The 12083-nt window shown below is 42.9% G+C and overlaps 1 protein-coding gene across 15 annotated transcripts in view; it reads left to right on the top strand.

Annotated features, from left to right (window-relative positions):
* DLG2 (discs large MAGUK scaffold protein 2) overlaps positions 1-12083 on the top strand; it is a 2330119-nt gene that overhangs the window by 1926425 nt on the left and 391611 nt on the right. The window lies entirely within an intron of this gene.

A 12083-nucleotide genomic window follows, 5' to 3' on the forward strand; every position in this document is an offset into this window, starting at 1 on the left:
TGTTCTTAAAATTCAAAATTCTTGTCATGGCCTACAAAGTTTCACACGGTCTGGCCCCTGCCTGTCTCACTGGCCTCTTCCCTGCTCTCAATTTCACCCTAGACACCCTGGCTTTTACTTTCCCTCCAGTCACGTGCAAAATATTTAGCAACTTAGCACATACAACGTGGCATCACCCACATGGCTGCCACTGTGGGAGATGGGGTCTTCAGGACTGCGCTTCTCTACTGACAATGCACGCAGAGGTGTTCCCTTGTTGTAACAAAAGGAATGGCCAGACCTATGGGTGTGGGACTCCGTCCACGGGCCTGTGCATGTACTGAATTTTCTCTGCAAAGGCACTTAGAGTGACCCCAGGTCTTCTTTACTTAAAAGGGGTAAGCCATGGATTGCCCCAGACTCCACTTAAGAAGCATCCCTATTGTCTGACATAGAGTATGGCTGGTAATACCTATCAAATCAATGAATTCCATAAACTTTATGGGCATAGTAGGAAAGCAAAAGTAACATGCTATTTTCTGGTGAAGTGAAGTGAAAGTCTCTCAGTTGTGTCCGACTCTTTGCTACCCCATAGACTCTACAGTCCATGGAATTCTCCAGGCCAGAATATTGGTGTGGGTAGCCTTTCCCTTTTCCAGGTATTTTCTGGTACATCCCTTAAATACTGCTTATTCAATATCATTAACACACTATATACACACACATATATATACGTGTGCTGTGCTGTGCTTAGTCACTCAGATGTGTCTGACTCTTTGCAACCACATGTACTGTAGCTAGTCAGGCTCCACAGTCCATGTAATTCTCCAGGCAAAAATACTGGAGTGGGTTGCCATTCCCTTCTCCAGGGGATCTTCCCAGCTCAGGGATCAAACCCAGGTCTACCACGTTGCAGGAGGATTATTTACCATCTGAGCCACCAGGGAAGCCCTTGTATCTCTCTCTGTTTCTCTCTCTCTCTCTCTCTCACAGATTCTGTCTTTCTCTATATATATTATATATGTATAGATAGATAGATATTAAGCTCAGTTGCTCAGTCGTGTCTGACTCTTTGGGACCATATAAACTACACCACCAGGCTTCCTGTCCATCACCAACTTTCAGAGCTTGCTCACACTCAGGTCCATTGAGTTGGTGATGCCACTCAACTATCTCATCCTCTGTCGGCCCCTTTTCCTCCTGCCTTTCAGTCTTTCCCAGCACCAGGGTCTTTTCTGATGAGTCAGTTCTTCACATCAGGTGGCCAAAGTATTGAGTTTCAGCTTTAACATCAGGTGTTCCAATGAATATTCAGGATTGGTTTCCTTTAGGATTGTCTGGTTTGATCTCCTTGCTATCCAAGGGACTCTGAAGACTCTTCTCCAACACCACCGCTCAGAAGGATCAATTCTTCAGCGTTCAGTCTTCTTTGCGGTCCAATTCCCACATCCACACATGACTACTGGGAATAACATAGCTTTGACTGTACAGACCATTGTCAGCAAAGTAATGTCTCCACTTTTTAATATGCTGTCTAGGTTTGTCATAGCTTTTCTTCCACGGAGCAAGCGTCTTTTAATTTCTAGGTTTCAGTCACCATCTGCAATGATTTTGGAGCCCAAAAAAATAAAGTCTCTCACTGTTACCACTGTTTCCCTATTTGCCATGATGAAATGGGACCAGATACCATGATCTTAGTTTTTTGAATGTTGAGTTTTAAGCCAGCTTTTTCACTCTCTTCTTTTACTTTCATCAAGAAGCTTTTTAGATCCTCTTTGCTTTCTGCCATAAGGGTGGTGTCTTCTGCATATTGAGGTTATTGATATTTCTCCCGGCAATCTTGATTCCAGCTTGTGCCTCATCCAGCCTGGCATTTCACATGATGTACTCTGCATATAAGTTAAATAAGCAGGGTGACATTTTAAAGCCTTGATGTATTCCTTTCCCAATTTGGAACCAGTCTGTTGTTCCATGTCCAGTTCTAACTGTTGCTTCTTGACCTGCATACAGATTTCTCACGAGGTAGGTAAGGTGGTCTGGTATTCCCATCTCCTTAAGAATTTTCCAGTTTGTCATGATCCACACATTCAAAGGCTTTAGCATAGTAAATAAAGCAGAAGTAGATGTTTTCCTGTAATTCTGTTGCTTTTTCTGTGATCCAATGGATGTTGACAATTTGATCTCTGGTTCCTCTCCCTGTTCTAAATCCAGCTTGAACATCTGGATGTTCTCAGTTCACATATAGCTGAAGCCTAGCTTTAAGTATTTTGAGCATAATCTTGCTAGCATTTGAAATGAGTACAATTTTGCATTAATTTGAACTTTCTTTGGCATCGCCTTTCTTTGGGATTGGAATGAAAACTGACGTCTTCCAGTCCTGTGGCCACTGCTGAGTTTTCCAAATTTCCTGACATATTGAGTGCAGCACTTTCACAGTATCATCTTTAAGGATTTCAAATAGCTCTGTGGTTTTCTGAGTCATTAAGATCTTTTTTGTACAGTTCTTCTGTGTATTCTTGCCACCTCTTCTTAATATCTTCTGCTTCTTTTAGGTCCGTACCATTTCTGTCCTTTTTTGTGCCCATCTTTGCCTGAAATGTTCCCTTGGTATCTCTAATTTTCTTGAAGAGATCTCTAGTCTTTCCCATTCTATTGTTTTCCTCTATTTCTTTGCATTGATCACTTAAGAAGGCTTTCTTATCTCTCCTTGCTATTCTTTGAACCCTGCATTCAGATGGATATATCTTTCCTTTTCTCCTTTGCCTTTTGCTTTTCTTCTTTTCCCAGCTATTTATAAGGCTGCCTCAGACAACCATTTTGCCTTTTTGCATTTCTTTTCTTGGGTAAGGTTTTGATCACTGCCTCCTATACAAAGTCACGAACCTCTGTCCATAGTTCTTCAGGCACTCTGTCTATCAGATCTAATCCCTGAATCTATTTGTCACTTCCACTGTATAATTGTAAGGAATTTGATTTAGGTCATACCTGAATGGTCTAGTGGTTTTCCCTGCTGCTGCTGCTGCTAAGTCACTTCAGTTGTGTCCGACTCTGTGCGACCCCAGAGAGGGCAGCCCACCAGGCTTCCCCGTCCCTGGGATTTTCCAGGCAAGCATATTGGAGTGGGGTGCCATTGCCTTCTCTGAGTAGTTTTCCCTACTTTCTTCAATTTCAATCTGAAGTTCATGTTCTGAGCCACAGTCAGCTCCTGGTCTTGTTTTGCTGACTAAATAGAGCTTCTCCATCTTTAGGTGCAAAGAATACAATCAGTCTGATTTCGGTGTTGACCATCTGGAGATGTCCCTGTGTAGAGTCATCTCTTGTGTTGTTGGAAGAGGGTGTTTGTTATGACCAGTGCATTCTCTTGGCAAAACTCTATTCGCCTTTGCCCTGCTTCATTTTGTACTCTAAGACCAAACTTGCCTGTCACTCCAGGTATCTCTTAACTTCCTACTTTTGCATTCCAGTCCCCTATGATGAAAAGGATATCTTCTTTTAGTGTTAATTCTAGAAGGTCTTGTAGGTCATCATAGAACCATTCAACTTCAGCTTCAGCATTAGTGGTTGGAGCATAGACTTGGATTACCATGATATTGAATGGTTTGCCTTGGAAACGAACCGAGATCATTCTGTCGTTTTTTAGATTGCATCCAAGTACTGCATTTTGGACTCTTTTGTTGACTATGAGGGCTACTCCATTTCTTCTAAGGGACTTTTGCCCACAGTAGTAAATATAACAGTCATCTGAGTTAAATCGCCCATTCCAGTCCATTTTAGTTCACTGATTCCTACAATTTCAATGTTTACTCTTGCCGTCTCCTGTTTGACCACTTCTGATTTACCTTGATTCATGGACCTAACATTCCAGGTTCCTATGCAATATTGCTGTTTACAGCTTTAGACTCTCCTTCCATCACTAGTCACATCCACAACTGGGTGTTATTTTCACTTTGGCTCTGTCTCTTCATTCTTTCTGGAGCTATTTCTCCACTCTTCCCCAGTAGCATATTGGGCACCTACCAACCTGGGGAGTTCATCTTTCAGTGTCATATCTTTTTGCTTCTTCATACTGTTCATGGGGTTCTCAAGGCAAGAATACTGACGTGGTTTGCCATTCCCTTCTCCAGTGGACCATGTTTTATCAGAACTCTCCACCATGACCCGTCCATCTTGGGTGGCCCTACACGGCATGGCTCATAGTTTCACTGAATTAGACAAGGCTCTGATGCATGTGATCAGTTTGGTTTTATATATGTGTGTGTGTGTGTGTGTGTGTGTGTGTGTGTATGAAAGGTTGCAGCTGTGAGCCATGTGCTACACAGGGATTGGTTACCTCCAGAGGAGAGGATTTCAATCCAGGACCAGAGATGAGGCTTGACCATTCAGAACTTTGTGTAGCAAAGTGTAATTAAAGTATAAAAGGGATAGAGAAAGCTTCTGACACAGACATCAGAAGGGGACAGAAAGAGTGCCTCCTTGCTAGTTTTTAGCAAGGAGTTATAAACCTGTTAACAAGCTGCTAATCAGATGGACGGGGGGCCTGGCATGCTGCAGTCCATGGGGTCGCAAATAGTCGGACATGACTGAGCAACTGAACTGAACTGATCTGAATCAGATAAAAGAAAGCCCTCAAAACTGAGAGAGCTGCACCAGGCCCCTCTCCCACAACATGCATTTTGAATAGCATTTAGCACCGAATGAGTCATCCCTGGCCATAAAACAATTGACATGAATCTTGAAAAAAAGCAGATTTCCAAGCAAATACATAGTTCATTAACATAGCTTAAGAAAAATATTTCCATAAGAAACACACATTAGTTAGCTCAAGGTTCGAGAAAAGTTCAGTCAAAACCAGGTGTCGTCATGACAACATAGGATTAGAAAAGAAAGGAAACATCTGCCACCTGCAGTTTATTTCCTCCTGCTGCTTGTGAACCCCTACCCCGCCACCTGTTACACACACACACACATATATATCACTACTTGTAGACATGCTGCAAAAACAGTACATTGAGAATCATGTAAAATCAGACCTCTGATAACCCACAGGATGGCTACTGAAGGACTCAGCTAAAAGCAGCCTTCGAAGTCTGAAATTCAGCTCCGTGATACCAATTTCAGCTTTTATCAAAGTGATATTTCTACATATGTGTTCTACCTAATACCAGATCTGTGAAACACTGGATGAAAAAAAAAAAAAAAAAGTTTCATGATCAAATAAGGATCTAAGAAGTTCTTTATAACAAATAAAGAAATGCTATTAAAGTATTTTCTAACCTTACTTAACTAAAGAATATTAGTTAATCCCAGCCCCTGCCGCTGGAATATGAGTTACTATCAAACTGGACATAGTTTTAGAAATTCTGCCTTAAACTGATCTCCGGAAAAACTCATGCAGGTGTTTTATTTGGGATAAGTAACATTTTCATGTTAAAATGTTAATTATAGAGCTCAGGGGGTGGGGTGGGGAGAGTGCAAACCAGAAATCAAAAATGAAGGAATTATTCCCCTCCATTGAGAAAGAGCCCCCACAAACAGCAGGAGAAATTAGAGGCAGCACGTGGAGCATTAGATAAGGGATATTCTTTATATACATACCCTTTACATTATTTATTAATCTATTTGCCTAAAACCAACCCACAAGACATTTCCTAAGCATCCACTAAGCAGCAGAAACTACTAGATGAGTGTGCCCTTAGTGAATAAGGGGAGACAGACAAATAAATAGGTTATTTATAAAATAACATGGAAGGTGTAAATGATAAATCCTGGGGACGGCGTGGGCAACAAAGGAAAGGCTGTGCCCAGCCTGGGGTGTGGGAAGGCTTCTGGAGGAAAAGCTCCCCAACAAAGAGGGCTCTGAGGAAGCAGCAACAGTGCAGAATTAGGAATAAAACGCTTAATATTTTTGAGTATCTGTGCTGAAATCACATTATGATTTCACTGAATCCTAATAACACTGACATCCTAATGTCAGGTTGAAGGCTTGCAGAAATTCAATTATTTGCCCAGAATCACAAAGATGGTCATTCAAAGGTGTCATTTGAATGACCATTGCTTCTGATATCAAAGCTATGCTCTTTCTGCAGTGCTAGTCTTTAGAGAAAAAGTTGAACTTGGCAATTTGCTTATGTCTGAGGCTGCACTCGAAGTCCAGTTAGTGAGAAAAACATAAATGCCTGAAATAATAAGCTATTTACAAGGAGAAATATGAGCTACCACAGGAAGCCACTGTACACATAGATGCTAAAAATGAGGATACTGAAAGCAATATCTAAAGCCTCTGAAGCTTCCCCTGAGGCAGCGACTGTGTGTTAGCATCTGTTCACTGATTAACACAGAACACAGTTACTGGGCAAAAGTTACTGGATGAATGAATGACTCATCCTTGCCCACTTCTCTGAAGGCTGCCGGGACTCCTAGGGCTCGCTGTATTCATCTGAACCCTTAGCCCAAGAACCCCTTCTGTCCTGAAGACTCAGAATATCTTAAAACTTTTAGCTTTCTGGCAATGGAATATATTTCAAAAACAGACATATTCTTTCCTAATTGACTTACAGGAACTCTCAGAGATCAGCATGCATGCATGCTCAGTTGTTCAGTCATATCCAACTCTGCGACCCCATGGACTATATAACCCACCAGGCTCCTCTGTCCATGGGATTCTTCAGGCAAGAATACTGGAGTGGTCTCACTTGTTTATTTTTGTTTTTGCTTCCATTACTCTAGGAGGTGGGACACAGAGGATCTTGCTGTGATTTATGTCATAGTGTTCTGCCTATGTTTTCCTCTAAGAGTTTTATAGTTTCTGGACTTAGATTTAGGTCTTTAATCCATTTTTAATTTATCTTTGTGTATGGTGTTAGGAACTGTTCTAATTTCATTCTTTCACATGTAGCTGTCCAGTTTTCCAAGCACCACTTATTGAAGAACCTATCTTTGCCCCATTGTATATTCTTGCCTCCTTTGTCAAAGATAAGGCGCCCATAGGCATATGGGTTTATCTCTGGACTTTCTCTCTTGTTCCATTTGTTTGTATTTCTGTTTTTGTGCCAGTACCATACTTAAAAGCTTTTGCACAGCAAATAAAACTATAAAGAAGAAGAAAAGAAAACACTCAGGATGGGAGAAAATAATAGCAAATAAAACAACTGACAAAAGATTAATTTCCAAAATATACAAGCAGCTTATGCAACTCAATACCAGAAAAACAAACAACCCAATCAAAAAGTGGGCAAAAGACCTAAACAGACATGTCTCCAAAGAAGACATACAGATGGCTAATAAACACATGAAAAGATGCTCAACGTCGCTCATTATCAGAGAAACGCAAATCAAAACTACAATAAGATATCACCTCACGTTGTTCAGAATGATCATCATCAAAAAAATCTACAAACAATAAATGCTGGAGACGATGCAGAGAAAAGAGAACCCTCTTTCACTGTTGGTGGGAATGTAAATTGATACACCACTATGGAAGACAGTATGAAGCTTCCTTAGAAAACTAGGAATAAAACTACCATATGACCCAGCAATCCCACTACTGAGCATATACCCTGAGAAAGCCATAACTGAAAAAGACGCATGTACCCCAGTGTTCATTGCAGCACTATTTACAATGGCCAGGACCTGGAAGCAACCTAGATGTCCGTCGACAGATGAATGGATAAAGAGGCTATGGTACATATACACAATGGAATATCATTCAGACATAAAAAGGAAACCATCTGACTTAGTGCAAATGAGGTGGATGAACTTAGAGCCTATAATACATAGGGAAGTAAGTCAGAAAGAGAAATGTAAATACCATATATTAATGCATATATATGGAAGCTAGAAAGATGGGACTGATAAACCTATTTGCAGGGCAGCAATGGAGATGCCAGAGAAGGCAATGGCACCCCACCCTAGTACTCTTGCCTGGAAAATGCCAGGGACTGGGGAGCCTGGTGGGCTGCTGTCTGTGGGGTCGCACAGAGTCGGACACAACTGAAGCAACTTAGCAGCAGTAGCAGCAGCAGCAATGGAGATGCGGACATAGAGAAGAGACTTGTGGATACCTGAAAGTAAGAAGGAGAGGGTGGGACAAATGGAGAGAGTAGCATTGAGACATAAACACTAACATGTAATGAGATAGCCAGCAGGAGTGCGGTGCGTGACTCAGGAACTGAAACCAGGACTCTGTGACAACCTAGTGGGATGGGATGGGGTAAAGGGAGGGAGGCTCACGAGGAAGGGGTCAATGTATTCCTATGGCTAGTCCATGTTAATGTATGGCAGGAACATCGTATTATAAATTATCCTTAATTTAAAAAGAAAGAAAGAAAGAGCAAAACAAAAAGAATACTGGCGCATGTTGCCATTTCCTCCTCCAGGGGAGTCTTCCCAACCCAGGGATTGAACCCAAGTCTCCTGCATTGGCAGGTGGATTCTTAACCACTGTACCACCTGGGAAGCCCAAATACTATCATAATGTTTGTTTAAAAATCTGTTTGTAAAATATACTCTTCTTCCAAAAAGCTATTAAGTGATAAAGAGCCTTGCTTTGGTGCTGCAAGCCTCAAAGGGTGAAGCAACACTTGATCCTGAGCCTTCTTCATGTACACGTTGAAAACGCTCTATCACACCTGACCCCTGATAAAGGGGAGCCTGTGTGGAAACCTCTCAAATTGTGAGGAAAGGATGATCCTCAACTGAAAGTGGACTGAGTTTTAGCTCCATTGTTTTTGCCTCTAATTATGCTAGCTGCTGCTGCTACTGCTGCTGCTAAATCGCTTCAGTCATGTCCGACTCCGTGCGACCCATAGATGGCAGCCCACCAGGCTCCCCTGTCCCTGGAATTCTCCAGGCAAGAACACTGGAGTGGGTTGCCATTTCCTTCTCCAATGCATGAAAGTGAAAAGTGAAAGTGAAGTCGCTCAGTCGTGTCTGACTCTGCAGCCTACCAGGCTCCTCCATCCATGGCGTTTTCCAGGCATGAGTACTGGAGTGGGGTGCCACTGCCTTCTCCGGTTATGCTAGCTAAGCCCTCACAACTGTTAAATTTGCCTCACCATTTCTATGTACCAAGTCCCTTCCTGTGGACATTATCTTAATTTGATTCTGAAAGCATCCCTTCAGGATAGGTAGGAATATGATCACCCTGTTATTTTATACAGGAGGAAAGTGAAGGCTTCTAACTTGAAGCCAGACATAGGTCTCCTGTTGCTAACTACTCTAGGAATGTGCTTGCCAGGAGTGCCACAGTGGATTTATGAGCCAGAGTTCCAGACAACAGACATCTGAGTGACTTAAATGGAAAAGGAATTTATTAGGGAAAGAACAGATAACTCACTGAATCCCAGGAAGGCTGGGGAACCAAGCCCAGAAGCCAGGAAGGAAATTCTGCTGAAGGTCAGTCTGTTAAGGATGCTGTTCTTGAGGTCATTATCACAGGTCACTGACAGCCCGGCCACACTCCTGGGGGTGCTTGAAAGCATCTCACTCTCTCTCCATGTATCTTACATCTTAGTGTGGTGATTCTGAGTTCCCAGCAGGCATATCTGCCTGGGCACCTACTCTAGCTACACATCCCCCCCACCTTTCTAGCGGGGACAAGACTGTACCTCCTTCCAGTCTTGGATTGCCCCCAAAGAAGGATATTTGGACAGCAGCTAAATGATAAATGTCCGTTAGGGATCATGTGGCTCACTGAATTCTGTATGAGGAATTGTTTGGATCTAAGATCTTGAGATTCATAATAGTTTCTTAAACAGAAGAAATGATTCCTGGAGAGAGGCCTCCTTTGGGAAGGGCCTGGGCCAGCATTTGGGCAGCTGGCAGCGCCCTCCTAGCTCTGCTCATCTAAGCATGCCAACAAGCGATTCAAGCAAGGACAGGATATGGACTCCGCCAATGTCTGTGGACCGTGAATAATATTTCTAATGGTGATTTTCTGTTTCTAGCACATTGTGTCCCACAGTAATTAAAAATGTCTTCCTGAGATTAAGGGATTTACAAACCAATGTACCTTGTCTGAGAAGTCTGTGTTGTTCTATGAAACAGTTAAAAACACCTTCTAATAAATGAAGAATTAAAGATCAGTTCTTTTGTATTGAATCCACATTTTGGTCTTTGAGAAAGATGAGGATCAAATCCAATGGAGCATGGCCTCCAGTTCTACTATTGGTTGGGACAGAAAAAATAAAGAAAATATATAAGGAAAATATATGTAGAAAAATATATTGTCTTACCCTGAATAAGACAGTACCATGAATTAGAGATATAATGGTAAATATGATGGGTTTCCCAGGTGGCTCAGTGGTAAAGAATCCGCCTGCCAATGCAGGAGCTGCAGGAGATGCAGGTTCAATCCCTGGGTTGGAAAGATCCCCTGGAGGATGAAATGGCAACCCGCTTCAAGATACTTACCTGGGAAATCCCATGGACAGAGAAGTCTGGTGGGCTACAGTCCATGGAGTTGCAAAGAGTTAAACACGACTGAGCAACTGAGCACGCACACGATGAATATGATGGGTCCCCTCTTTACCCTCATGGAGTTTGCAAATTTGAGTTCTGAATGTGCTACCAAAGGGGAGCACACACAGGGGACCTGACCTAGACCAGGGAGCCAAGAATATGTCTCTAAAGAAATGGTATCTTACCTTGGCCTTGAAAGATGTAGAAAAGACACCCAGACCAAGGGGCTGGGCAAGGAAGAAAACATGAAATGGGAGAACAGCCTGTCCACTGGCCCAGGAGACAGGGAGAGCACAGTGTGTGAGGTGATTCAGATACAAGGAGAGAGAGGGAATTCTGAGAGGGTGAGATTAGCGAGGAAGGAGGCACCTCATACACCTTCTAAGGCCTTAAGAGGGAATGAAGATGAAAGACAGCAGAAGCTTGTGGAAAGGGTTTAAGCAAAGTGTTCTGGCCTCCAATTTCCCCATGCAAATATCTGTATGGATGGGGGCAGGTATTCCCCACCCCAACATGCCATTTCTTGACACCAGCTAAGTGAAAGTGAAAGTGGCTCAGAATTGTCTGACTCTTTACAACCCCATGGACTATACAGTCCATGGAATTCTCCAGGCCAGAATACTGGAGTGGGTAGCTGTTCCCTTCTCTAGGGATCGTCCCAACCCAGGTCTCCCGCATTGTAGGCAGATTCTTTACCAGTTGAGCTACAAGGGAAGCCCAAGAATCCTGGAGTGGGTAGCCTATCCCTTCTCCAGTGAATCTTCTCAACCCAGGAATCCAACTGGGGTCTCCTGCATTGCAGACAGATTCTTTACCAACTGAGCTACCAAGGAGGCCCGGTTAAGTGTCCTATTAATTAAACTCAACTCTGACCCTAGAGATAGCATCAGATTCCACAGGCTAAAGGCTCAGCCCCATAAGACTGCCCCAACCCCACCCCACTACTTCAGAAACAAGTCGCAAGTCCAGGTTGTCACCTGTGCTTCTGACCAGCTGGGGGGGTCACCTATTTGTTGATGTTTCCAACGACCCCTTCCTTGGGCTCAATTAATTTGCTAGAGCAGTTCATGGAAGTCAGAGAAACATTTTACTTACGAGATCACCAGTTTGTTATAAAAGGGTATAACTCAAGAAAAGCCTTATGGAGGAGATGCACAGGACAAGGCATGGGGGAAAGTGCAGAGTTTCCATGCCCTCTCCAGGCATGAGACTCCCCACATCCCCACGTGTTCAACAACCCAGAAGCTCTCCATACTCTCTCCTCATTGCATGGAGGCCCCATTCATAAGCATAATTATTAAATCTTTGCCCATAGGTGACTGAACTCAGTTTCCAGCTCCCATCCTCTCCCATAAGGTCTTGGGCTGGTGGTGGGGGTGGGGAGCGGGGAGAGAGGAGAGAGGAGGAGGGAAGACTGAATGTTCTTACATGGTTGGTTCTCCCTGCAACCAGCCTCCATCCCTAGTGGAGTCATTAACACAACAAAAGACACTTTTGTCTTTCTGTCATCACTTTGGAAAATTCCGGGGGTTTTAGGAGTTCTGAACCAGAAATAGGAACAAAGACCAAATGTATATTTCTTATAATAAATCATAGTATCACACAGAGAAATAGCATGATTAGAGTTGACAGAGTTTCTGAGGTTG

Source organism: Bos javanicus, chromosome 29 (assembly GCF_032452875.1).
Source record: "Bos javanicus breed banteng chromosome 29, ARS-OSU_banteng_1.0, whole genome shotgun sequence".
NCBI lineage: Eukaryota > Metazoa > Chordata > Mammalia > Artiodactyla > Bovidae > Bos > Bos javanicus.